Raw genomic sequence first — 27,062 nt, forward strand, 5'->3', positions numbered from 1 at the left:
CATTGGCTTGCCATGACCACTCTTACTGATGTATTTGGTTTTGTAAAGGAGTAACCACAGGTCAAGCAAGGTCAAAACTGTCACTGCTCCAAATGAAAACCAGAATTTCAAATCAAGCGGGTGATTAACTTTGCAACACTCTTCTTTGGAAAGCAAACAATCTGTTTTTCAGTAATAAAAATAATCTCTATAACTGTAAGAAGAAAATAATTATTACAACAATATTAATAAGGGCACTTCTGAAATGTGTATGTGTTTGGACTGAGATGTTTAAAGTTTGTTTCAAATTTATGTTGTTTATGGCTCTGAACTTGTAAAATGATGAAAAATAGTATTTTTCTTTAGTAGGAGTGGGTGGTGTTATCTATTAACATAAGTTTGAAGTCACACAGTAACATTTAAAGTCTATTTATAAGTGAAAGACTAACAGGCAGATGAGTGAATATAGGTCAGAGAAGGGAATTACAGAGAATGGGAAGAACACCACCTCTGGCTACATGGGCCGGTAAGACACCACTGCTGCTGGGGGAAAACAATCAGAAAAATCACCTGGTGTCTAAGTAAACTGTGGATTCTTGTAGCAGAACAAAATACCAAACATTATGACTCTGCTTCGCAGCACTGTGGACTCCCTGAGAAGCTTTGTGTTTCATCTTAGAGGCAGACATAGGGTACTTATTATTCAAATAGCTACCACTTATCCTTGATAATGCTTTCAAGGCATACCTGACTGAACTGTAAAAACCCCATCTGGTCAAGTGCTGTTTTAATATGCACAGACCCTGGCTTGCAAACCACCATAGATTGTTTCCATTAACTACAATTTAACTGTCAAGATTTAATTAAGAAATACATCAGAGCTTTTGGCATAAACAGGACAGTCAGGGGTGTTGGTGAAGTAGGTTCTGTGACGTGGCAGGGGCTTAAAACTGTGCAGTGACAGAATTGTCTTCCTGACAGTGAACAGGGGCAGGATTGCTTAAAATAGCCACGAAACCCCAAAGTATCCACCTTGCATATAATGCACATGACAGTTCTACATTGTTCTCATCACTGTCAGCCATGTTATGTCATTGTTTTTTGATCATATTACCCTGCATATTGAAGTCTTGAAAATCCTAGGAAAAGGACACATTTTATGGCACTGTAAAATCATCACTTTTTTTGTACACTTTTGTGCTATTATACAAAGATTATTACATTCCATGACAATACATAACAGGTTTAATCTGAAATATGATGTAGGGTTTTTTTTTCCTGTAAAAGCAAGCTGTCTGGCAGCCAGCAGCAGATAAAGAAAATGTTTATTTTTAAATTGTAGTGATTTAAAGTATGTATAAATGTGTACATACGTAGAAGTATTATCTTAAAACCCAACAAACTACTAAAGCTGACATAAACGTCAGTTTTAAATAAAATTTGTAAATTGTGAATCCTGAAGGACAGCTAGACATCATTCACAGACACAAACTAATATAAATTAAGAAATGTTTCTGCTGTAAACCTCATGTGTTAAAACTAATCAGTATTTACCATATTATCTCTGAATATAATAAGGATGATGCATTATCTGTTTCAGTAATGCAAAGTTAATTTTAGCTGTCAGAAGGCTGGAGTCAAAGACCTATAAAATAATATCTTCCCTGACTGAAATCTAAAGGGAAATTTTGATTTGTTTCTGTTCCATTACTTCTGAATAAATTGTTGTGAGGCAAATAATGAATCCACCTAAGTGCTAGTCTTCTGATCTGGTCCAAAAATTTCTAAAAGCTTTCTCGAGAAAGTTCTTTTTTGTTATTTTTGAAGTATAACCAAATAGGGGTGTGTTTTTCAGTGTTAAAATGCCTGTGTGAAGGTAGTCCAAGCAAGATTTTCAAAATGCAAGTTACCTTAAGTAAAAATAATACAGTTGTGACACACTTGTTTAAAATTTTAAATATGTATTTTATGTATAATTTGCAGGGCTGTAACTGTATTGGCTGGTACCAGGTGCTTATCACAGGGGAGGAGAATCCTAAGCTTGGATAAAGTTTATGAATTTTCATTTCTGCTACTAAAGTTTATTATTGGAAAGGAATTTAATTTAGAACTGTTTAGAGATGAAATGCGCAGGAAAAATCCTCTCCTGTAGTTTTTACACTCAGTAAAATGCATATTCAGTTTATGAGGCCCAAAGTAACTAATTTGTCCTTTAGCTATGCAAGATAAATTACAGAGAAATTCCACTGGAAGCAGTGGAAGTAACTGCAAGCACATTTTCAGTAACAAAAACCATGCCCTATTACAGAATTTGTGAGACACTGGCTATGACTTATTAAAACTGCAGTGTTCATTGCAACACGATCCTGAAACAGTCAACAATAACAATAGATTGAAAACATGGATACTGATTGAAAGAATGGATAAAGTTCCAACATTGTTATTGAACATGATGACTCTACATGTAACCTCTATTTCAGGAACTTCTAAGCTGTTTTGAGTAGGACTGTCCTGATGTGACTGTGTTTAGAGACTGTTGCAAAGTTCTGACCCAGTACCAGCAAGTTTTCTGCACCTTACTGAAAAAAAAGTGTAGTGACATGGAAGATCTTACTTCCGTTGGTTCGTAACAGTGAACTATTAAGGACTTAACAGGGTGTTCATTTTAGTGTAGTGGGATTCTTGTATTTAAGCTGGAAAACTTTTGCCAGATGGTTAATCGACTGAAAGAATACTTTCTGCCCTGGAGAACCAAGCTGAAAAGCTTTTTTTTTTTCTCATAGATTTGTTCTGCAACAAACAAATAATGCGGCTTGGGGTGATGAAAGCAGCAAGCATTGTCTTAAGTGCGAAAATGAAAAGCATAGTTGCATTTGAGAACTCAAAAGTTATCACCTGCAAGTTGTAATCACACAACTGCGACAAAAGTAGCAACTTCCCGTTTAGCGATGGCTTCTGTGTTATGGTTAGCCAGAGGCCTCAGACATTCCCATCCATCAGCACTCACCATCATTGGTTTCACTTGTTTCTGCTTTAAACTTTGCCTTTCTTCAGCTGAGAATAAGTGAGAGCTCTGCTACAGCAGAGCTCATGCCACACTGAGGTATAGAAGCTGTCACTTAACATGAGTCATTTTGTGTGTGCATCTCACGAGTGAATAACTGACAGTACAAGACTCAGCAAGTTAGCCCAGCACTGCAAAGTACAAAAAGCCTCTAGTTGGCTTGACTGCCTTAGGTTTTTTTCTATATGCATTGGGTTTTTCTAGTTAGATCCTAAGATAAGCTCAGGATCATGAATACTTCCCTATTTTCTACAAAATTATGACTTTTCCTTCTGTAGGATAAACTGCTAAAATTTGCCACTAGCTCTTTCTACCACTGAAGTATCTAAGATACCAAGAAATGTTCTTTCTGTATTTTGCAGATCAGAATGCCAATGTGTTTGATACAGGCATGGCTATACTCTATGCTTCTGCTAGGCTGTGCACCTTCATGATTACAACACAAGTGACTGTAATTCAGCCACGCAGAAACTGTCAAGAGCAGCAAGGTGCCGAACTCCCAAACACAAACTCTCACTTGGCCTTGCTCTCCTCTTCCAGAGGCTGCAAACAAAATGTAGAGAGCACAGGATTCCTTCAAATCCATGCAAAGCTTTTTTCTTCTATGCTTTCCAACAGGGACAGAAACTGGTTAAGGCACAAAGCTGCCATTTTTGATGGAAAAGTGTTGTTCATATCTCCTAGTGACTGTCTTTCAAAATCCAGGCAGGATAGACCATATGTGAGGACTACTATTTAATTTTCTCCAGGGACAATTTCCTAACAACTTGAAAAAGAGCTTCATCTTTCCTATGCATCCCCTGTATCTCTGGTCATTGCAATTGGAAAAATCCTTTGGAACTACTAATGTGGAAGGACAAGAGAAGGATGGAAATGCTGGAAAACAGGTATCACTCTGGGAACTGAAGTCCAACAATGGTGGTCAAGGGTCTGAAGTGAAGCAAAAAAGAGAAACTACTTGAACAGGGACAGGGATTTTTGCATGTGCAGTTTTAATCATGCTTATCGTACCAGCAACCACTGACGTTTTCTGGTAGTGCAGTTTAATGCAAATGCAGGCTGAAACCAGAGCTTGCTGTCAGCAAAGAAGGCTGTGCTGACCCATCTGCATTTCAGACAAGTAAGGTTGTTTGTAGTCATGCTGTTTTCAAAGGGTTTGAAGACACGCTACTTTACCTGTTTCAAGTTGTTACATATGACCCAAGGACGGCTGGGTACAGGAACACATGCATCTTACGTATAGAATAAAACAGTTGCTTGTGGAAATATTTTTAGGGATGTGAGTTTACAACTGAAGGTGCACTTGACAGAGGGCAGATGTAAACTCTTGAATTCCTACATATGCAGACTTCAGTTGCCTAGCATAATTTCAGTTTCTGAAGGACTTTAGCTAGATTGTTACAATTTGTCTAGCTAAGCAGAACGACAATTATTTTTAAAACCAGTTTTTCCAAAGCCTTCATTTTGCCTATTTATACTGAAAGCTCTTTAGCAAATGGACCATTTACTACTGTGTGTTTGTTCAGTAGAAGATGGATTTCTAGGCACTACTGCAATAACACAATTATGAACAAATAACCACTCCAGGCTAAATTTATACAGACCTTCATATTCATGCTTTGGTACCTTATATACAGTCACAGCTTATGCAGTGCAGCAATTAAGCAAGCTACTGGTTATACTCAGTTACAGGGGCATGCTGACAGTCTCATCCTAGGTACAACACATGCCTCTAGCCTCCAAGCCATACAACTGTTTTATTCTTTTGAAACATAAATTGCAAGTGTTGAAGGTCATGGCTTATGTTTGTGTGTCTTAAAAGCAGCAAGGGGGAAAGACAAGAAAAAAGTCCAGAGACAGCAACACCTCTGCGCTTGTGAGCAAGAGCAGCAAAACTGTCCAGTCTTGCCCTTTCTTCTCATGGTTCAGTTCAAAATCCATCTTCCTGAGCCATATCTCAGCATCTGGCCATCAATGTTGTTGCCAAACAGTCAGTTTCTGTTATTTAAATACTTGCCTGAATCCAAACCAGGTTTCTCAGGTGCCTCCTTATTTTATGTAATGGATCAATGCAATAACTACTGATTTCTAAGCCCTAAAAATTATTCTACAGAGACAATGACCAAGATAATGGAAAACATGCAGTTCAAATATGGGTTTAATATCTCCTCGTGGTCAGACACAGCAATTTTGTATTTTAGGGTTGTCTTTTTGTAAGTTGCAATAACAAAATGTAGATTGCTTAATGATGCAGTTTGTCTTAATGTTAATTATATTTAAGCAGGCAATTTCTGATTTTGTGGGTTTTTTTCCTATCTACTACTAGTGTTTTAGATACAGATAAAGGGATAATGTGTGTGTTTGTCCAGTTAAGCAGTATACATATTTGTAATTTTTAAACAAATCCTGTTACAAAGTGAGGGAAATACTATTACTTATAACTGACCTCAGAGAACTGGACGTTTGTTTGCCTAGTCAGGTAAATAGCAAGTCCCTCTGTGATCTTAACAAGTACAGAATTAAATATACATTTCCAGCTTGGTGCAGGGATAAGCAGAGATCTGATTAAGACTGACTGAAAATTTCCATTTCAAAGCCCTGTTTTCAGGGCTGTTTACTGTTCTCTACAATCTAAGATAATCTTAACCAGCTGCTTGACATCTTCAGTCTGCCTTGCTTTTTTTTTAAGAGTAGGAAAAAAAGGAAATTTCTTAATTTCCAGGAAATGTATGTTAGAAAATTTTCCAGGAGCCATTTTTCCAGAGGCAGACATAGAAAGTTACATTGTTTTGCCAATGTAAAATGTCTGTGAATATTTTTCTTGACTGAGAAATTCTAGCAGATTTTTATGACACTGACATTTGACATGGGATAACCTTGCTGGTGAAACACATGGCCTTGAAATCTTTGTGAAAGCTCAATTAAATTTGAGTTACTGAAAAAAAAAATTCACAATGTGTACAGACAGTACAGTTTTACAGATTTTTGACCACTACATTCTGCAGAGAATACAAGTACTAAGACCCTGTTTACTCAGGAAAAATACAAGGTGGTGTATTTTTATCCCATTTCCAGACCATCATCAGTCTCTTGGGTGCTCCATCATCTCTAGCATGTTGGCACTGTGACTCTGAAATATCCTGCTTTGTGAAACAACTCCTTACTAGCAGATTGATTTTTGCAAGCTGCTTTGGGTTACAGCCATATCAAGAAATCCTGCATTTAGAATAAGTAATATTTTTAATTGGCTGACTTGCGTTTTTCCTTTATAGAGTTAATGATCTTTCTTTCCAAAGATGTGAAAGATACTAGGGGAGAAATTTCTAATGATAGGCTAAATTGAAAAACAAAATACTCTTTCAGGACAACAGTCACATGCAAGCTTTGATTTTTATGTGTTATAGCCCTTAGCTGTTATGGGAGACAGGGCCTACAACAACAGAGACCCTTGTAAAAACTCCACAACAAGGACTCTTAAAGCATGCAACAGCCATGACCCAGAAGAACCCATGGAAATTGCTACTTACCAAAATGAAGTTTACCAGTTTTTCTAGAACAGATCATGCTACCTGTTCTCCTGCAGTGAGGAGATTGCAAAAGGTATTTGCATATGTTGATTTACTCTATGAATTTAAAACTTTTTTTTTTTTTTTTTTCTTCATTATGTTTCTGGTAAACTACCATTCTTTCTAGAGTTACCTACTCCTACTAAGTGAGAAAATTTCATGTACCTGATTATATAAAGGGAAACAAAACTCTCCAGTTTTCTAAATTTTCCAGCTACTGTCAGTGGGATTCATCTGACCCGCTTTTAGGTATCTGCCTAAAGTAGAAGCAACGTGATGCTTTTATCTGTGATAGACAGGTACCCTTTGGCACCTTAGGTGCCCTATGGGCAAAGGAGTGAAGTAAATACTGGGGTAAGATTGTGCTGACCTATATAGACCAGATGACTTGCACTATGAGTGACTCTTTATTACTGCAAAAGGAAGCCTGAAGCGATTATTTCAGGTCCAGATGTCTATCTTTGGTCAGATGAATCCTACCCTAAATCTGCAGGTAGTAAGTGTTAAAGCTTTGACTGAGAACAAGTATGGGATGTGTGACAATATTCTGCTGGGAAATTGGTGTTACTGAGATAGTCAGCAGGAATAGATCCTAATACAGCATCGCCCTGATTTTTAGTACTCTAAGAGTCCCACATTTTGGAAAGGGAAAGAGATGTGTCTTCTCTAAAGTAGATTGCAGTGCAACAGAAAAAACTTCATTACTGTATCTTAGGTCCTGAATAAAATCCCAAGTTTGAGGGTTTATCTGCTGAGCTTTGCTGTAGCAACCTGCAATAACAGAGCTTAACATGCTTAGCTGATGACAACACTGTCCGAAACAGGACACAAACTTATAAAACATGTAGCTACCATCATTTTTTAGAAACACATTTTAAAAGTCTGAACAATTTTTCCCCCAATGATTATAAATGTATGTGCTTTACTCAAATAGCAGTAACTTTCCTTCCCTTAGGTCAAGTGTAAATGACCCTGTTCATTTGTAACTAAAATTGTCCTCCCCAGGTCAGTAGAATTACAACTTGCATGATTTCAGCTGATAGAGTCTACTGCAGCTATAACCTAAAGTAGTAACATTTCTTGCAATACATGATAAAAGAAGCACTTGGCAAAGGTCAGCTTTTCAGATGTCTTGTAGAAATGTCATTAAGTACAGTCTTCTGATAGGTCCTCTTCTTGTGCTTGAGTGTCTGCACCAATTGTCTGGAATTACTGATTGAAGTGCAGCATCTCAGTGACTTTGTTAACTTCAATTTAGAAGATTCCAGTATAATTAAAATAACCTCAGAGTCAAATTCAGCAGGTAGGATTTTTGATAAAAGTCTTTGAATGAACTCTATTGTATGAAAGTAAAACAATTTTTGAATTATCATCAGTTGTTCTGACTGTAGGCTGCTAAGATTTGAGTGAATGTCAGGGAAAGTCCTAAATATTTGAGCAAAAAGCCCTGCTAAAGCTATTATTTTATATGAACAGGGGCAAATACTATGCCAAAATGAAACCCTTCTGTAGGCAAGGCCTATATTCATTTCATTTTCCATTTAAGTCCTAACTTTTGTCTACAATGATGACTCCTCCTTAAGCTATCAAAAGACTAGGTCATATGTTGAAAGAGTGCAAGTACAGAGATCAGAGAAGAAACCAGATGGCCAAAAAGTTGGAATGAACTCTAGTTCAGTGCTTAGAAAAAGGCATACCGACTAGCATTGTTGCTGTCTACAAATTCCACAGATTGTTTTAGTTGAGTCATCTACAAATAGGGAAATTCTAATATTTATGTGGTGACTTTCTATATGAACATTTATGTAGCTAGTTTTCAGTTGACAAGACTGCTATAAAACAAAAAGGTGGACAGCAGGCAAGTGGTGACAGTAGTCAAATAGCACAATCAGTTAAAAAAGCCCTGTATATTAGATATATGAATTGGTTACATGCAGAGATGATAAACATAAACATGTCTCTGTCTTGCTGGAGGTGCTTGTACGGGGAAGCTAAGTATGTTATGATGAGGTTTCAGAGCATACTTGCTCTATTTACATGGGCAGCAATATGTGATCTTGATAGACTGGCACTTAAAATTTGCATTATATTCCCCTTTGAGAAGGACTAAGGTATCAGAGAGTCTTCCTGCATATTTTAGAAGAATCTGTAAGCCCAAATGACCTTCTGACTTCATACACATTGAGGATGCATTATCATGGATCGCAGCCTTACAGAAATCACGACAACCTCTGTGGTGCTGAAAAGGTCTCTAGATTGAGGTGGCTGCCAGGAGATTGAGCAGTAAAGAATATAGCCGCTCTGAAGGGCTAAGGGTTGAGTTACATGGAGTACTGCAGGGGTTAAACTCCATGGCATATTCCCAGCTGATGTGTAGATGAACTTGTACCATGGGGGTTTGTTGATCAGCATGCGCCTGCAGGATGCTTAGCCACTATTCGGTAAACTTCACAATTTTCAGTAAACGACAGTCAGTTGCTTTGTACTGAGTTGATAAAAGAACCCTTGCAATATCCAAAACTAAAATTAAAACCAAATATAATTTGGACATCTTAGCGTCTGATGTGTGTCCCAGTGAAGGCGTTATTTATCAGGCATCCTTACGGACCACCCTTAGCCTAAGTGATACCGAGTACCCCGTAAGATCATGAAGAAAAGAAGTTTGGAGTACGTTCAGAGACAAATAGATGGCAAATATTTATGTGGATTACAAAAGAGAAATATAAGACTTTTACAATATAAGAGAAATATGGCATTATATAAGCCTACCAGATGTTGAAAGACACTAGTGCTTAATGCATTGGAGAAGAGGTGAACAAATAGTTTGTCCTTTTGGAATACTGCTGCAGCAATGTGTTCCAAGGACAGAGACTTCACAAGCTAAGTGCTGTCCATTGAATTAGCTTCCATCTCGACCTTATTGAGGTATATGAAGTATATTAATAGTCTACAAATATGCTGGTAATTTAAGTGATAAATGTTGATAAGTACTTTTCTCCTTCTTGCCTAAGCTTTACTCAAAGTCTTCCATTAAAATATATAATTGAGTATCTAGACAGTTGCATTTTGATTTGCATCTCTTGCGAAAACAATATATCTTTCAGATTAGACTTTCACGCATTACTTTTACTAATAATGTTTTAAATTAAAAGACTGCTTCCATCAGAATAATGAAGCAAGATAGCCGAGAAAATAGCTATGTGCCTGAGCACAGAAATTTATTAAAGTAAGAAAAATCCATGAAACAGTGATGATAATGAGAAAAGTATTGAGCCTCAAAGTCAACAGTACTGAAAATAGAGACTGCATTTAGGGCTTATTGCATGGGAGGGGCTGCTTCTTCAGAGATCTTTCTCTTTTTTTTAAATTCCGAGAAATCAAGGAAAATTATGGCAACTTTTACATTGCCAAAGGCATAAAGAATTTTACTAGCACAAACACTGTCCCTGATAGTGCTATAAGGAACAGTCCTTTATTTTACTTACACAAGTATTAGTATGAATGATTTCTCTTCTTCAAATACTAAGAAACATAAGATTATTTAATAATAATGAATACACTGCTTAAAGAAGCAATTTAATGTAATCAAGATACTCTAATTTCCCTCCTGATTTCTATTTAGAGTGGCAGATAGTATATGTGTTACTTATATTTATCTTAGACATAAGTTGTTTTTATAAAGCCTTTTTAACAAAATAAATATTTGAAAAGGTGCTGTCTTCGTCATGAAAATATTTTTACCTTCCCCAGAATATAAGGAAGTCACATAGCAAGCTCTGATGAGACACATACTCGCCTGTCAGTTGCATTCCCTTTTCCTCCTTTTGTTATTTCTTCAACAAGTCAAGCCAGTATTAAACAAAAAGTGGCCCTAACGTAACAGTAGTACCTGCCTGATACTTCTCTGCATCCTGGCTGTCTGCTGAGCTGTGCTGCTGCTCTTGATGGGCTGTGGGAAGTCAAAACTACAGAGAGGGCTTACGGGAGCAGCTGACACTCTGCATACATACAGCCAGAGCCAAGTTTTATAATTCTGATATCTGACTCCATTGACTCCTGTGACTATTGAAAGACAAAAGGTTCTGCCTGGGACAGAGCAACCCTTTGCTGCTGGGGCACAGATGGTATCAAAGTGTTTTATATGACACAAATGGTTACAAAATGTTCAGTGCACTAAAGTGTGCTGTCAAGACCTGTTTTCTTTAAGCTGCCAGTCTGTCATTGTCTTTTGGAAACTAGCATGCAGGCAACAAGCCCATTTCCATCAAGAAAAGGGGAAAAAAATATATCCCTGTTTATACTTCCATTTTCTGCTACTGGGTAATTTCTCTCTATAATGTCACCCCAGGTATTGTAGGAGAATTAATGAATAGTGAAAATTTCTCTTGTACTAAATACAAAACAGGAAATAGTAAGAAAGAAAGTAGGTTTTAAAAATGGTAGGAGAAAAGCAGAGAGAAGCTTTCAAACCAAACAGTTCCCACACCTGAATCTGATGAATTTACCACATACAGTTTCTGTATTATGGGCACAGCCGTGCTGAGAGGCATTAAGCCCCTACCTGCAGTTGGCTCAGACACTGCTAACTCTCATAGCTGAACCCAAGTATGGACCAGAACATATGTTTTGTGCAGCCTAGCACACAACTCACAGGCTAAAACTCTGGTAGAGACAAAAAGCATCATCTACCTTGCTGTTTTCCTGAAGCCTTGACAGTTATTCTGACTTGCTATGTAAGTGTCATTACAGAAATTTCTCCTGATTTACAATTCATCCTTTAATCCCCTATTTAAAAGCTAAAGTAGGCAGCAATGCGGTGAGGTCACAGACCGGAAGAGCTCCCATTTAGCATATACCTCCAGTACCTGGTTCATACATCCTCTAATTTAGCAGTTAGAGGAATTCTTTGCCAAGGTAAAATCCAGCTTCGGAAGTATAAAATTGTACAAGTTTGGTAACTTTGTCTGCCTTTCTGTATGTGTTCTTTGTGGCAGCACGAAAGGCTTATAAAGGTTGAAAATGGCCTGTATTCTGACCTGTTTTTCACTAAAATCTCTATGTTTCATTAAGATTATTGTGAAACAAATTATTTGCATCAACTTTGCAATTACCTAATGACTTAATTGTTGTTGTTTTGCAAGCATAGCAACCTTGTCTCAGTGTGAACAAGAATTTCAAAGTGCACCTTGCTGGATCTTTCAGACATCAAGACTGTGGACACAATCCTGAGATGCTAGGACTGAACTTGTGTAGATACAAGTGAGTGTAAGGAGTATGGAACATGTGGAAACGTCAGCCTTGAGGGTCTGTTTCTTTTTCTAGCAGAAATGTAATGAGAGTAAATACCCCTGAAAGAATATCTTTGGATATTGAATGGTGGCACATTTCTCTACTCCCATACACAATTTTCAGGTCTGCTGATGAGCAATCTTACTTCCTCTGCATTTGCTCAGACAACAGCCTACTGAAGATTTTAATTTGCTTCTTGTTACTTTATTATCCAGATGTCTCAATATTAAATGTTTTGTCTCCTGATACTGTTGCAGGAAGTTCTACCCTTCTGTTTTAAAATATTTTTGTTTTCAAGCTTGTTTTAAGTGCCTTATGAATTGCTATCATTAAGATGTTGTATTTGAATCACTATAGGAAACAAGGATTTGGGGATTTCACCTTCGTTGTCAAATATCTACAATTATGTGCTATGGGAAAAGTCACTTCTTTCCAAAACTGCACACAGCAAAAACAGAAACAAAAACAAGCATGCAGTTGCATGAAAGGACCACAGGCCAAAAGCAAGACAAATCTTCTCACAAAATATCTTTGTGATGAGCTAACACCAAAAGATTTTCGGTTCAGCTAGGCACAGAGAAATTTGGTTAAACAAAGTAATGAGTGCTGCTGTGCTTTTCATCTTCAAAATGTCTTACAAAGGTTAAGTCTTTGAAATATATCTGTGAAATGAAGCGTTATATTGCCACTGTTTGGTTGGTTTTTTTTTTCCCCCCAGTTGAAGTGGATGTGAGATTTTAAATGCCCAAAGCTGTGGAGAAGGTTGGCCAGATCTTGGACTGCAGACTAAGCTTCTCTTGCTGTACCTGAACTTCACAGACTGTGCTGGACATTCATCATTTGTTCAATTGTCCCTCCATCAGCCACTGCCCTCCTTTTCTCAAACCAATTGTTCTTTTCGACATCTTTTCCCTGGCAGCTCTGCAGCTTTCCATTGCACTGTATATATTCAGATTGCTCAGTTAAGCCTGCAATAACCCTGTAGGTCAACCCTCACCTGACTATGTTTGCACCCTCTATTACTCTAGGCTTTTCACAGTGCAGAGTTTTCTCTCATCCTGCACTACTTTAAAGAAAAGTCAATATCATAGAGCTCAGCAAAACTCTCTATTAAATGTACTTTGCAGAACCCCTATGGAAGACCCAACTAAATGAAATTGAGAATCTTTAAATTAGGTATATCACTCATAAATGCACATCTAGAACCTCTGTGTATGAGGGTAGAAAGCAACTCACCATCTCCTGTGTTTGGAATAGCCTTGAAAAAACTGCCTCTGTGCCAGTAAGCCTGGGGATTGGGCTGGAATTAGGAATTAAATCACCCTTAGCAACACCAGATACTGCCAAAAACCTGCAAGAGAGCAAAAAATCATCAATAGAGACTCTGTAAGTGACAATGAAAGATCGCTACTTCTGGGGAAGGAAAAGACCTTTCAGAAGGCCTAAACTGTAATTTGTAGGATCTCTTCAGATATCCGGGGATGATTCTTTAAAAGCTTGGAGGCCAGCATCAGAAAAAGCCCACAGAGTTCATGTAAGAATATAGCTGGTAATATCTGAAATTCTTTGTAACAAGCTAATGACCAGCAAAAACCTTGCAGGATTTGACACTCAAGAAATTGGCTCCACTTGAGGAACTCACAGAATTGAAAAATCTGACCTGGACTTTTCTGAAACTAAATGGTCAGTAAAAGGAAAAGAAAACCTGTGCTGTTTAGCGAAGCTAGTAGTTTTAGCGTATCTCATGCTATGAGCACCGGAGTACATCTGTGAGGTGCTATAGTGAACTCCTAGTGACTGCAGTGGGAGCCCAAGGCACTTGGCATTTTGCAGCGTTATGTCATGTTGTTAAGCTAAGGACATAAATGTGCTAGAGTGTGTTCACTTTGAACTTCAAGGCATTGTTTCTTGCTTTATCAAAATATTAAAGATTTTTCTCCCCAGTTACCACTGTGTCACAATAAGCAACTACCTAAAAAATAAATGTATCTGAAAAGAGTATGCACTGTGAAAAAAAGAAATATAGCATTCTACCAAGAATAGGCTGCTTTAAATTTAAATATATATTCTTTAAGTGGCTAATGTGCTTAAAATGTGGAAAATCAGATATCAAAGGCAGTTTTTGTTTCAAAGCAGAAGAGCAGTCAGTAAGAAAAATGAACAAAATCAAGACAAAGTAATGAAATTAGGAAATCTCATTGAATTTCTGGAAAAAAAGAATAAAAACTATTAATTTTTCACACATTATTGAATAATATGGTTATTTATCCAGAATATAATTATACTAACATTTGCCTGTGACTTGGTACCAGATGAGTTTTTGGAGCTCAAAGCTGTCTAGGAGGGCAGGTTTTTGGTTACAGACTTACTTGCTGTATCATCTACTTGACATTATGGCCTAGGCTAGCATAGTCAGTGATGTGTTTTTTTGAGGTTGCCAGTGCATATTTGGGAAGTTCAGGTTTTGTTATTGCTAAAGGAAGGGCAAAGGGAGGCACCCAGCACATCACGAGTTGTAACATCAGTCCTGTATGTGTTGAGCAAATCTGAAAAAGTAAAAGCTGTTAATACTTTTGTACCCATGCCACTGGTAGATGTAAGACTTACATTTTTCAAAAATTAGTCGCCTGCTCAGTACAGAGCATTAACCTTCAAAATGTAACTTATTGGCAGTAATAATAAAGTTTAAATAGTAAAATGAGTACCCGTGCTCTCTTTCCCTGCCCTCCTTTGCAATGCAGATTTCTCTATCTCTCGGCAAGGACAGAAGGTAGAATGACCAGCATGACCTACTGCAGGAATATGCAGCACTCAAGACATGAATAATGATGTACTTAGCTGTATCTCGTTAAGCATCCAACAGATGATCAGCAACAGCTGATCAAGGCGAAGGCACAATAGCTCTCTTCTCTGGTTTTGCTTGGAAGTTGTTAGCGCAACTGTTGTCTGCATCCTCCTCTCTCAACATGTGCCATCCAATGTGGCAAAACTGTGCTCTGTGCAAGAAAGCAAGAGTGCACAAGAGCCAGGATAACTGTCCATCTTAAGGGGTGGAGGGAAGGGAAGTTGGCTTTAGTTCCTCTTTGAGATCTGGTGCGCTATGTTTCATTCCAAGATAAGAAATTATAGGTATCAGAATATCTAGGTAGCACTTACATGCCTCAGAGACTTTGTTTGGCTTTTTTAGACATGTAAGAAGGCTCCATTTCTGGACAAACTCGAGGTCCTTTTCATACATGTCTTTTCTTTTCCATCCTCCTTTCCTTCCAGCTTCTGAACCTTCACCATTTCATCCTCATCTCAACTGTGTTTGCAAGCATCTGGCTCTTTGCACTCAGGCCCTTCCTAATTGCGCTCCTTTTTTTCTCTCCTGGCCCTCTAATGCAAAAAGGAATATTTCTGAAATGTGTGTGCTTATATAGTCAAGAATTTCACTGTTGGCATGCCATCCAATGACTTCATTCTTGTCCAAACAGGGATAGAGTGTCCTCTGAAGGGGATCTAGAGGCCACCTGGGTGCTTAGATCACCATTTGCACCTTGTTATCTATCTTGGAGTGCTGCCAGGCATTCCTGTGCAGGCAGATTTGCAAGCTGCCCAGAAACTGTTGTGAAGACCTTGTCTGGATGGGAAGAGGTATGGATGTGGAAGTCTTTGTTGATGATATAGCAGGATGGATGTAGCTGGTTTACCTCCCATCATTTTCAACTTAATTAAAAAGTAAGTACCCTGGACCTAGAGGTTCAGCACAGGAACCGAACAGATGTCTCCAAGGAGAATCCTACATAGCCAGCAGGTAAAGTTCATATGGAATTATGTTTTCTTTTAGCTTTCCAAGAAGAGTCACAAAAAACAGGTGGTGTTCAATCAATAACTGAGGCTGGTTTTATAATAATTATTACTATAAACTGAGAACAGAGAAGAAGACATTACAGAACTACAGAAATAAGGACTCTTGGAACCACTGATAAGTAATTTACAACTAGGGTAATTTTTGTTATGGCAGAACATCCCCAGTTAAAGGGGAAAAAATTAAGAAGTTGCCCCAAATCCTATGAACTCACTGATTTGTTTAATAAACAGAACCCAAGCTGTTAACAGATGAATGAGGTTGCTTTATACATATGAGGACTTAATATTTCTAAACATAAACAAACCTCTCTTTACCCAATATAAAATTATGTCACATCTGCTCAGAATCCCAATTTCAGTTTATGTATGGCAGCAACTACCTTCAGGAAGGTAGTCCAGCAAGAAGTAATTCTGGACTTGCCTCCATCTCTGAAGCACATTTATTGGTTCCATCACTTCTCAAGCCTCAGATTTTTCCCACTTCAAGTCTGAAAATTTATTATGTCAGGGTGAAGTCTCCCAGTAACCAAAAAGCAGAACTATCAATTCCAGCCCTTCTTTCCTAGGAAAGACATTGATATTATGAGGTTTTGTGGAAAACAATGGAAAAAGTCTTGTGAAATGTGTGGAATATGAGGGCAAGGGGTTTTTGTGGTTAAAAACAGTATCTGCAATAATTCTATGATAAGACTAAAAGTGACTTTCTTACTTTGTGGAGGATGCTAAATACAGCTTTTTAAATGGTATCTTGTGCTAAGATAATTATGAGAAAAAAACAGCTTTAAATGAATCTGACAGCTGTTTTAAAAGCTCAACTGGCAGCACCATTTGCTACAGTGCAGAAGACCTTGGTTCAGAATCACATACAAATTTTTGTCTTCTCAAAAGCCAGCAGGAACAGGAGGTGGCATAAAGAAAATGACAGCCTTACTGCAAAGGCAAACAGAAATCTATCTGTGGTCTTGAGCTGAGTTTGTGTTTCCTGTATAAAAGGGACAAGGAGTTAAAACTACGTAATACTTCCCAGAATGGCTTGATGTCCATAGTTGGATGAGAATTCTCTTTTTCTCTAAGTTTACAGTGGCTGCATTGGATGTGCCAGAAAATGATGGATCAGTACAGTCCTATAAATCCCAAACACATATGTACTATAGCTTTTCAAAAATAACTTACAAAATGGCCTTCCAAGGAGAAGAAAAGTCCACAACAATGACAGCACACTGACAGTGCAGTAAGGCATTTGTTATTCCGACTGCAGGGGTTGACAATGGCCAGAGGGCAAATGCATAAAATAGGAAGGAAAAGCCTATGCTCAAATGTCAAAAATTCCCTGCCAAAAAAGGAAGAAAAAGAAATATTCTCAAAATGTGTTTACTCTGTATAGGCATAATAATAGTAATAAAAAAAGATAATTTATCCGAGCACAGTAAGTATTTCTGAGCTTGAAGCTGAGGATGCAGCATTACATAATATCATCTGTGTATAAATAAATTATTTCTTTCAAGTATTAATTGCCATGAAATTAAAAGAAATCTTTGCCATCTAAGGGTGAAGAAGCTGGCAGTAAAAATGAAAATGAACAGTAAGTGAAGGGTTAAATATGTAGGACGTTTGTCTTTGTAAGTAATTTTTATTGACAATTTTTAAGCTACCATTCAATTCTAGAAACAAATCTGATTATTATCATTATTTCTTTTATTACCTAAAGAGGATAATATCTACTCACAAGTACAACCACTTCTATATGAAATTAATTTTTCAGGCATAAATTGCACCCTCAAACAAGATCTCAATCCCACAAAAGAACAGCAATAAATTGAAGGCCCACTTCTTTTTGAAGTTTTTTAGTTCTAAACAAACCTTCCTATGCAGTCTGGCTGCTTTTTATTTTCAGTTCTTTCTTCTTTGTTATTGAGTGCTTTTCTAAGAAAGAAGGATTTTTGTTCTGAGTTCTTCTTCCCCTGATATTTCCCATATGAATCTACAATCCTCTGATAGCTTGTATGAAGAGGATTAGAACATGTCATCACTAATTGCAGATGAGGATTTAAAGCAAGGATGGGCAGGAGCAGTAGAAAGATGAGGTTGCCAGAGCTGTCTTGATTCAGACCATGTGGATGCTTTGCCTCTACCTCTGCTGCTCCAGGAAGTTAGCCTGGCTTCCACATCTGTCCTCATCTTATACAAGGGAAAATTGGTTTTTGTTGAACATGATGAAAGACTAATTTTTCTGCTGAAAGACTGATTCCATTATTGTACATTGTTCCTAAAGAACCATTTCTACCATGAGGACTACACATAAAAAATGCCAGATTTTAATTGTGGGATTATATCTTCCTTCCTCCTCCACATTTTTTTTTTGTTGTTTCTGTTAGACTGTAAGCTTTTGAGTACTGTCATTGTATCTTCACATATACCAGAAAAGTTCTTCCTGTGATTGTGGAAATTGTAATGGTAAAATACGCAAGCCCTAACCATCTGCAAACGTTACTGTTGCTTAATGTCAACAACGGGTAGCAATTTGACTAATAATTTTAAGGAGCTATATAACTTAAGTAGCAATTGAACAACATTATGTCAGCATGTATTTCCCCCTCATTTGCTTCAGGACGAGTCACATCACGCAACACAAATCACAGTAATGGATACACATTTTTAACAATTTGGGGTCTCATGCATTGATTAGCCATGACTGAGGGAACTTTCTCTCATGAAGATAAATATCATAAAGAACATAAAAGCTCCCATGTGAGGCTGTGGACTACTGGGAAGGACACTTTGTATTAGCCCTAACATTCTTTGATGGGTTGAAGTCTAAGGAGATAAGACAAAGCAGGCAAGGCTAAGTGGTCAGAGTTTCTCTGCACTTCTCTGTATGGATCGTTCCTCAGTAAATTGCGTAAGTAAAGGAAAGAAGTTAACATAAATGGCCCTTCATCTGCTTTTAAAAAATATTCTTTTCTTTCAATGCCTACTTTCTTCAGGTCTTGCAACAAGACAAAAAAGTGGCTCAGCAGTTTCAAGAAATGGCAAAACTGAGCCAGAGGGAATTTAATTATCTTCATGAAAACTATACAGTTTTGTCAATTTTCAGGACTTACCTGTCAAACCTTGACAGATCAGGAAGCTGAAAAGGACAGTTTCTTGATTAAGACTAAAAAAGAGCTTGAATTTCATTTTCAAAGAGAAAGGATGTTTTTTTAATTAATAAGGATAAGGAACTATGCAGTAAAACGACCTCCTTGTCTAACTTATCAACAACATTGTAACCATAGTTCCACATCTCTCTCTGTCCCTCCCATGCCAAATATTGGGCTTTCATTTTGGGAGATGAAAATATTTTTTTCTAAGTCATTTGGAAAACCACCTGTGAATTTGTTAAGTAAAGAATTAAATTCCTCAGTCTCCTCAGAATGAAAGGAAAATAACAGTTGTGGTAAATAGACTTCTTGATGCAACATGCTGGTTCTTGGTCACCTGAACTCATGATGTGCACCAGTATCTCTCTGTGAAAGCTCTGTTAGTAAAATGACTTAGTTTTTTGTCTTTTAATCACTCAATCAGAGCACTTTTAGTCAGGAAAAGAAGTGATTAACAGAGGACAGGGCCTAGGATTTTAGAATTTATATGCCATTTCTTGACTGGTGTAACAGGTAGACTAAGTATATTGAATCTCTCCAGAGCAATATCTTACATATCAAAAGGGCGTATCTTTAAAGCAAGCAGCATTTTAGACCTATATAATACTCTTTTACCAAAGTGATCACATAGCTCAAACTTTCTTGAAATGATGACTCTGTTTTAATGTATAGCTGGTGCTGATTCAAGGCTTAATATAGACAAAGTTATTGGAAAAAGAAAGGAAATCTCGCTGTAAACTTTATCAGTAGCTTGGCAACTGGTTGGGAGACAGCTTTTCTGTTGGTTCATTGTTACTAGCGGAGTTTAGGGTACTAGACACCACAGCAGTTTACAGAAACCTGCTCAGATTATTTAATTCCATTCTTCCTGATGCAGGTGCTGCTGTCCGAATAACTTTGGGGGAAAAATTCCTATGTGGGGCATAGAAATGGTGATGGATATAGCTGGGGCCCGCTAAAGGTACTGATTATATTGTTCTTTCAGAGAAGGCAAATAAACAGCACATAGACCTTGCATAAATGGCCTTGAGAAGTATTTCTATTATCTTTCACTGGTTTGGATTGCTTTCTTTTTAAGTAATTTTGGAAGACAAATGGCTCTAGCCAGCCTGGGCGTGGAATATTTCCATTGTTGCTTGATCTGTTTTTCCTCAGTGATGTGTTGGCATTGGAGCAGACATGAGAGCTGCTGCCAGGGAGGCGCAGGGGGGAGTATGCGAGCAGGATGCGGCCAGAGTGGAAGCTCCCCCTCAGCCAAAGCAATTTCTCACCAGTTTCCTCAACATTGCAGGAATGTACCAGAAAGAATCACCTCTTCAACTTATACAGCTTAACAGAAAATGGATATTTGTAAGGGCAAGTACCATTGTAAAAGGAAGGTAAGATATGATTTGGGCAATCTAAGAATCTCAACTTCTCACTATTTTCAAAATCGACTAGCGTTTGTGGGGCCCTAAGAATACAGCTCCAAAGGATGCCACTTTCAGAGCTACTTTTTGAAACCAATTTATTTAATGGTGATGTGCAGTCAAACAATTGCTCTCCATTCTGCTAAATTACATTTTGTTTCAGAACTCCAATTTGAAGCTATATCCAAAAGCTGCATCAGTTTAGAAAAATTAGCCAGCAGTCTGGCTGAGCTTACATCTCAAGCACATTTTTATATGCAGTGATAAATCACTTTTTAACTTTCTGCACAAAGAGCGTTTTTTGTTGATGTATTTGAGAACATTGTAAGGAGGTTTGTAATTAAATAAGGAAAAAGTAGGACTTCTTTTGTAAAGAAATTAATTTTTAATGCTATTGAATCACAGAATTTTGAAAATACCATGCATTGGTTATTTTTGCTTTGTACCTGAAAGCTGCCCAAAGGTAATTGTGTTTCTTTCTAAAAGACAGCAAAGTGAGAAATAGCCAGCTTGCTTTTACATTGAGGATAGAAAATTTATTGCATAGAGAGACTGCAGATTTAGGTAAAGATGTCTGGATTTTGCCTGAATTCAAATATATTCAAGGACAAGCTTTGCAAGGTCTTTTACCTAATTGTATACTAAACCACATCCTTCTATCCATTAAAAGTGCCTGTGCTTCATAGTATGGTTTAGTTTAAAAAATGATGTGTTAGAGCTCAGAAAACATGCAGTTGAGCATCTAGTGCCAAATACATAAAATGCCCTCCTCTTCCTTATCCTCCTCCATACCAGGGTGGCCAGCTTACTGTTCTGCCTGTTTTTGATTAAAGATGAGGTATAAATCTGATCTGGCATGGTAATTACTATATTCCAGTGTAAGTCACAGACTATTGCTGCTGTTATTTATTCTCAGATAACAACATTCATCCCTCCCAACCTCCAACTACAGGCTGCAAATTCGTAATGGTTAGCCTTTTGCTATGAGTGAAAACCACATTATTTCTCATTTGCTCCAGTTGCTGTGGGCCACCTCTCCTGTGACAGCTGAGATAGCTGTGCTATCTGTTGTCCATTCTCTGTGGAAAGATATGAAATTTTTCAATGCTCTGTTTCACTGTGGATCAGAAACCAGATAACTTCTTAATGTTAAGGATGGTCACTTGCACCTCATCCAGTTTCTCCCTGCTTAAATTAATGTGCGCACACACACACACACTCATCAGATCAGTCTCTCTACAGAAATTTTCTTTTTCCTTCTTAGAGTAGTGGAGGTATCTGTGCACACTTCAGCCTATCTTGGCAAATTCCAAGAAAAAACGGATGGTAGACTAATTTGTTGATTAAATGTCTTTTCTGAAGATTTTCCCCAGTACTACGAAGAAAGCTAGGTTTACTTCATTTTATACAAAAACAGAGGCTATTATGGAATTGAAGTCTACACATAATCTAAAAAGCCCCAAACAGCCCCCGGCTTCCCAACTTTTTCTCCCAGAGCTGTTTAATGTAGGAAAAAGTTGACTGCACAAAGCTACTCCATCATGAACTAGTGAGTCACTGCTTCCAATCTGTACTTCTTAGGTTCAGGCTGACACATTTGCAGCTGAACTTTTTAGGCTTGCCAGTTCTCTGGAGCAGATGTATATTACAGAAAAGTTGGGAATTTCAAGATATATCTCATCAATTTACCATGTATAACACATCTGAGAAACTGAGCATCTAACAATAAGGAAAGGGAGAAGTGGGAGGGAGGGAGAGACTGATTGGACTACAAGACTTGCAGAAATGCTTTCACCTTGTTAGAAACTTTTATGACCTAAAACTTATTAATATTTAAATATCTGCCTTAAAGAAGCTACATGCTATAAGCAGTTACAATGGGTTAAAGTCTTTTTTTTTGAAGAAGTGAGTAAATCTGTTGATTTGTTAATGGAATAATCCACACAATCTGTCACAAAGTGGTAGATGTTCTTCAAAGTAGACAAATACAATGCTAATGACATGACTCTTCCTGCCATATCTTACTAATGAATAAAACATTATGTAAGCAAGAAGAGGTCAAAGAAGGACAAAAGGCTTGAGTGAGGCGTGCATTTTCAGTGGAGGGGATAGAGGTAGCAAAGCTAACATAATTAACAATAACTGAAACAGTTTTTTTCACTCCTTTCCAGCACATGGAAAACAAATTTTTTATTGTCATTAACATCACTTTATATTACAAATAGCAGGAATGTACAGCTAGCAGGAAAATCAGTCTTCAAAATCTGAACATTTTAAAATGGAAAAAATGCAACTGACTTTAAGTACATGGTGTTCATGCAGAAGATTAGCTAAATCAATTTTATACTAAAAATATGTTAGTGCCCATGGAGCATTTTGTTTGGGAGTAAGAGAATATTTTCTTTTATATTTTTTATGAGAATTATATTGCACTCACTCCACCATAAATTTTCCACTATTGTTTATAGACAGTTCAAGAATTTGAAGTCAAGACTTGATGCTGCAAAATTTCAGATAAAAGCTGTCAGGTAAGAGGGCAATATGCAGAACACCTCAGAGTTTCATATTCAGATTCCCACAGAGAATAAAAACATATGTAAGAAATATGTATAATGAAAAAGCAAATAAGTGTTTAATATAATTATTTTAGTCTCTTAAATCTCAGGCTCCTACCCTCCCCCTTGGCTTCTGAAGACACAGCTGCTTACTTGTCAATCATGAGTAATGCTTCCCTTTCTTGAAAACCTTTCCCTCACCTCTTAAAATAGTTTAAATTTAGTTTAGTTTAATAGTTTAATGTTGGAGCATGGCACTATTTAAGACAGAAGTAATAAAATCTAACCAAATGTCACATTATCCTGACTGGAGAATTAAGGATGGACTGCAAGCCTGGCTAGTCAGGAGCAAAATAGCAGTCTTACAATAGCAAATCCCCTAAGCAAGAAAATTTAAACGGGAATGATCCTAGGGTTTTAAGACAGGCCTTATTGTTTGAAGCCTCTTTTAGCCAGTTTGGCACCTGTCAAGGCTTGGACACCTAGCTGTGTTTTCAGAAATGTGTGACCTGAGAGTTGCTGTCACTGTATCTCGCCTCATGTGATGCAAAGGAGGTCTGACACTGGCCCCAGGGTAGTTCCTCTTAAGACTGGGACTGTTTTGTGGCTGCTCCTAGTACATGGTGTTATCTTCATCTCTGACAGCATCTGATCTGCTTGTGGCGACTGTAAAACAAATCAGACCAGCCAAAACGCACCCGTGGCAGGACTTACTTGCCTAGGAATGAGTGAGGTGAGCCAGGATCCTCCCCTATCTTCCTTGGCTTGTTCTTGAGCTACTTCACCAGAGCAAGAAGGACAGCAAAGAGAGCAGAGTGATGCAGCGATGGAAGAGTGCCACACAGAGGGCTCCTGCTGGCTCTCAGCTTAATCATAAACTTCAAGTCATGGAGGATTCGACAATACAAGAGTTTGGATGAGGAATGGTGAAGATGAGACAAATGGCTAATAACTAGCCCTTGACTGCTATGTGTGTTGCTGAGGATGCGGTTAATGCTAGTATTGGGTTTATGACTTGTGCCTAGAGAGCTCGAGGAAGTAGGTTCATACCTAAGTACCATAGAACCCACATGGAGAGATGAAGGCTAGTGCCAGGGAGGCTTTATGCTGTGGGAAAGGTCTCTGATTGGTTAGTGCCTTGGTTCGCACTGGAGACAGCAACACCTGAGAGAGAATATGCTCAAGGTTTGTCAGTGGTGGAGACAAGGTTGAAATCTTTGACCCAAGGATAAAGGTCAGGTCTGGCTGAAAAATGGGAGCACAAGACAGAGGGAAGGATAGTGGTGGGGTAGTGAGGAAGGCATGGTGGGGAGACTCACATTTGCTGCTCTGGCTGTTGCACAGGCAGTAGGAGAGAGGATAGTGACTCTGCACACTGTGACTGCACTGCTGTGTCAGCCAAAGGGGCTTTACAGAGTCCAGCACTGGCAGACTTGGAAGCTGAGCATGTAACTTGTAATGCCAACATAGAGAATGCCTACAGCTGATGCTGATCTGAAGATTTAGATTTAGATTTATTACTGATTGCTGCATGACCTTTGGACTTCTGCTGACAGAATCCACGGGCGCATGGGTGCTTTTGCAGGAGGAAGATGCCACTGCACTCTGATTTAGTCTGTACTTCAGGCAAGGACTGCAGTTAAGGAGCTTGGCAACAGGGTTTCAACAGTTATGTTTATTTTTGTTTATTTATGTTTATTTTTGCCTCCTAACAGGCTTGCATGGCAGGTTAAGGAAAGGGTTGATGATAAAATAATGCAGGAAGGGTTGGGAGAAGGGTAGGTGCAAGCAGGGGTGAATGCTGGATGTTGTTTCCAGGGGAGGCTGCGAGGAGTGGGGAGAGAAAAAATGAATGGAAGAAGGAACAGTGAGGGACAAAAGTGTGGCAGAAGAGGTAAAAGCCATATGTAGTTTCCTAGGGCTTCTCTTTTAATCTCTGTCCTCCTTCCTGTCTTCAGGGTACACCCTGACTCAAAGCATGCCCTCTCAAAAACTGAGCACACTACAAGCTACAGCTTTCCATTATGTTTACAGAAAATGATCTGATACCTGTTTATGTGACCTGGCCACCTGTTTAACATCTTGAGATCACTTCAGACTCTCTTTCTCATGCACTTTTTAGAAGAAGACAAGAAACAGCTGACCTTTTACTTTTTTTTTTTTTTTTTTTTTAATTGAGGGGCATTTTAAGTAAATGCTTTTATATTGTGTGTCCTCAAATCTCTGGATAGTGGTCCTCATCATTCACAAGAACAGGAATAATGTGTTAAAGAAGTATCCAGCTACTATAGATCATAAAGAAAATGTGTGAAGGGCTATTACATGTATATATCTATATCTATGCATATTTTTATATGTAAGTGAAGGATTGAAACACCAAGAGTAGCCAGCTCTCAACGAAAGCAGAGTTGCTTCTGGCTTGAACAAAAGGAGAAGCAAGATACTGACTGTGCGGGTGACATGATATTGTAATGTGAAAACTAATTAAGGAAAGAACAGAATTTAAATAACATTTGGATGCAACAGCAGGAAACAGAAGGAACAGGTGTTCAACAAGATTTCTTTTGACTGTTTAACCTCTTAATTAATGCTAAAACCCAAACTCTGTCAGACTTTGGCTTTACCCAGTTTCTGTAGTCGTACTTTCACTGTTTCATCCCTCAGAGCATTTATTCTGCTGTTCATTTGTCTCTAGGGATCCAGGCCTCTGCCTCTGAGTACTTTAGATTTCCACTGTATGTGTCACTTTCTCTTCAGGAGTCAACAGGATTACATGGATGTGAATAAGGCCCAGAATTTGTTACTCTGCTCTGCAGGTTCACTAGGGCATCTGCAGGAGAGACGTCCTTATGAAGCTGGATGAAATTTGTTGCTGTAAACCCAGAAACGGCATTTCTTTGTGATCATTGTAAAATATAAAAGCATAAATAAGTGTTTTCTAATGTTTCAGGTTGTGGAATAGTTTGGAGGGATATCTGTTAATAGAATAGGTCTTTCACTGCTGACACTGCTTGGTGACTGGGACTGCATAATACTGAAGTGGCTTTACATCTCCAAAGAAGTTCTTGGTTTAAATGACCTTTTAGCAAAAAGCTCTGTCTCTCTAGCATTTTATATTTTATTTCACACTGTTTCTTGAATTTAGCAAGTGGAAAGAAACTAAAGTGACATCTGTTTTAAGTCACCTTTTAATGACATGAGTGTTTATCATGATTTTAAAAAGTTTATTCCTGAATTTTCTTTGAAGAGTTCAGTGTTTGAAGAGAAGACATTATTATAAGACTATCTCTATAAAAGCATGTTTTCTTTATGATGGGGTTTCAGCAACTGGACAATAGACAGAATCAGCATTTGATGTTAGATTTTGCCTGCGTAAATCCCCCTACTGTCCTCCTACACCCATGTAGATCTTTTCATGGCAGGGACTTTTGCATATGCATCTCCAAATCTTTAGGCTTGTTTTCACAAACTTATCCCATTAGCTGCTGCTTCTTTTTGTTCTTATTATTCTTCCCTCTCCTATTCCTCATTGCTTTCCACCCAGCGTGCAGCCCAGCCTGCTGGCTGATGTTCTTCTTCCAACAAATTAGTGTTTTTGACACTAGAATCTTTTTACTTCCTCCTCTTCTTCTTTTCCATTTTGCATAATTAGCTTTTTTTTTTTTTTTTGCACATGCTGTTCAAACCTCCTTAATAATCTCCTCAAATAAACTGGTTCATCTTCTCATATTCCAGTATATGTATATATGAGACCTGACTATCTCCTGTACCTTGCTTTCCCCTCCCTGACTTGCCTTTCTATCCACAGAAGGGTTAGACGACTTGTCAGGACACCGAGTGCATCAGCACGCTCTGCAACCTCTCGTTTCAAGGGGTTTGTCTGGCTGGGCTCAGGGCTGTTGCATTTGTTATCAGCTCTTTTTTTCTTGCTGGATGTTAGCTCCAGGACTGCTAGTGGTTCAAATTCCCCTAACAACGGTTCTGCATAATCGCTTTCCCTATTATTACCATCGATTACGATCTGTAGACATTTCATTCTCATTTTCCAAATTCCTCTTTTTAATTTATTTTTTTTTTTTCCTGATGGCAATGCACCAAAAACACACTTGCAGTGTGCAGGGACTATGCTGATCTCCAGGATGTGGCTGCTGAAAGGACAAGGAACAATTCAGAGCTAAAGAGCCCATCACTAGGTATACCTCACTCAC

At 38.1% G+C, this 27,062-nt stretch overlaps 1 protein-coding gene across 2 annotated transcripts in view; it reads right to left on the reverse strand.

The window, feature by feature from the left end:
* Window positions 1-27,062, reverse strand: part of HTR1F (5-hydroxytryptamine receptor 1F) — a 115,097-nt gene that overhangs the window by 52,060 nt on the left and 35,975 nt on the right. For both annotated transcript variants that reach the window (XM_026841252.1, XM_026841253.1), the window contains exon 2: window positions 13,135-13,249. The gene's annotated coding sequence lies outside the window, so the exon portion shown is untranslated. The remainder of the gene's footprint in view (window positions 1-13,134; window positions 13,250-27,062) is intronic.

This window comes from Athene cunicularia (genome assembly GCF_003259725.1).
Source record: "Athene cunicularia isolate RWA chromosome 1 unlocalized genomic scaffold, athCun1 chr1_part3, whole genome shotgun sequence".
Classification (NCBI taxonomy): Eukaryota; Metazoa; Chordata; class Aves; order Strigiformes; family Strigidae; genus Athene; species Athene cunicularia.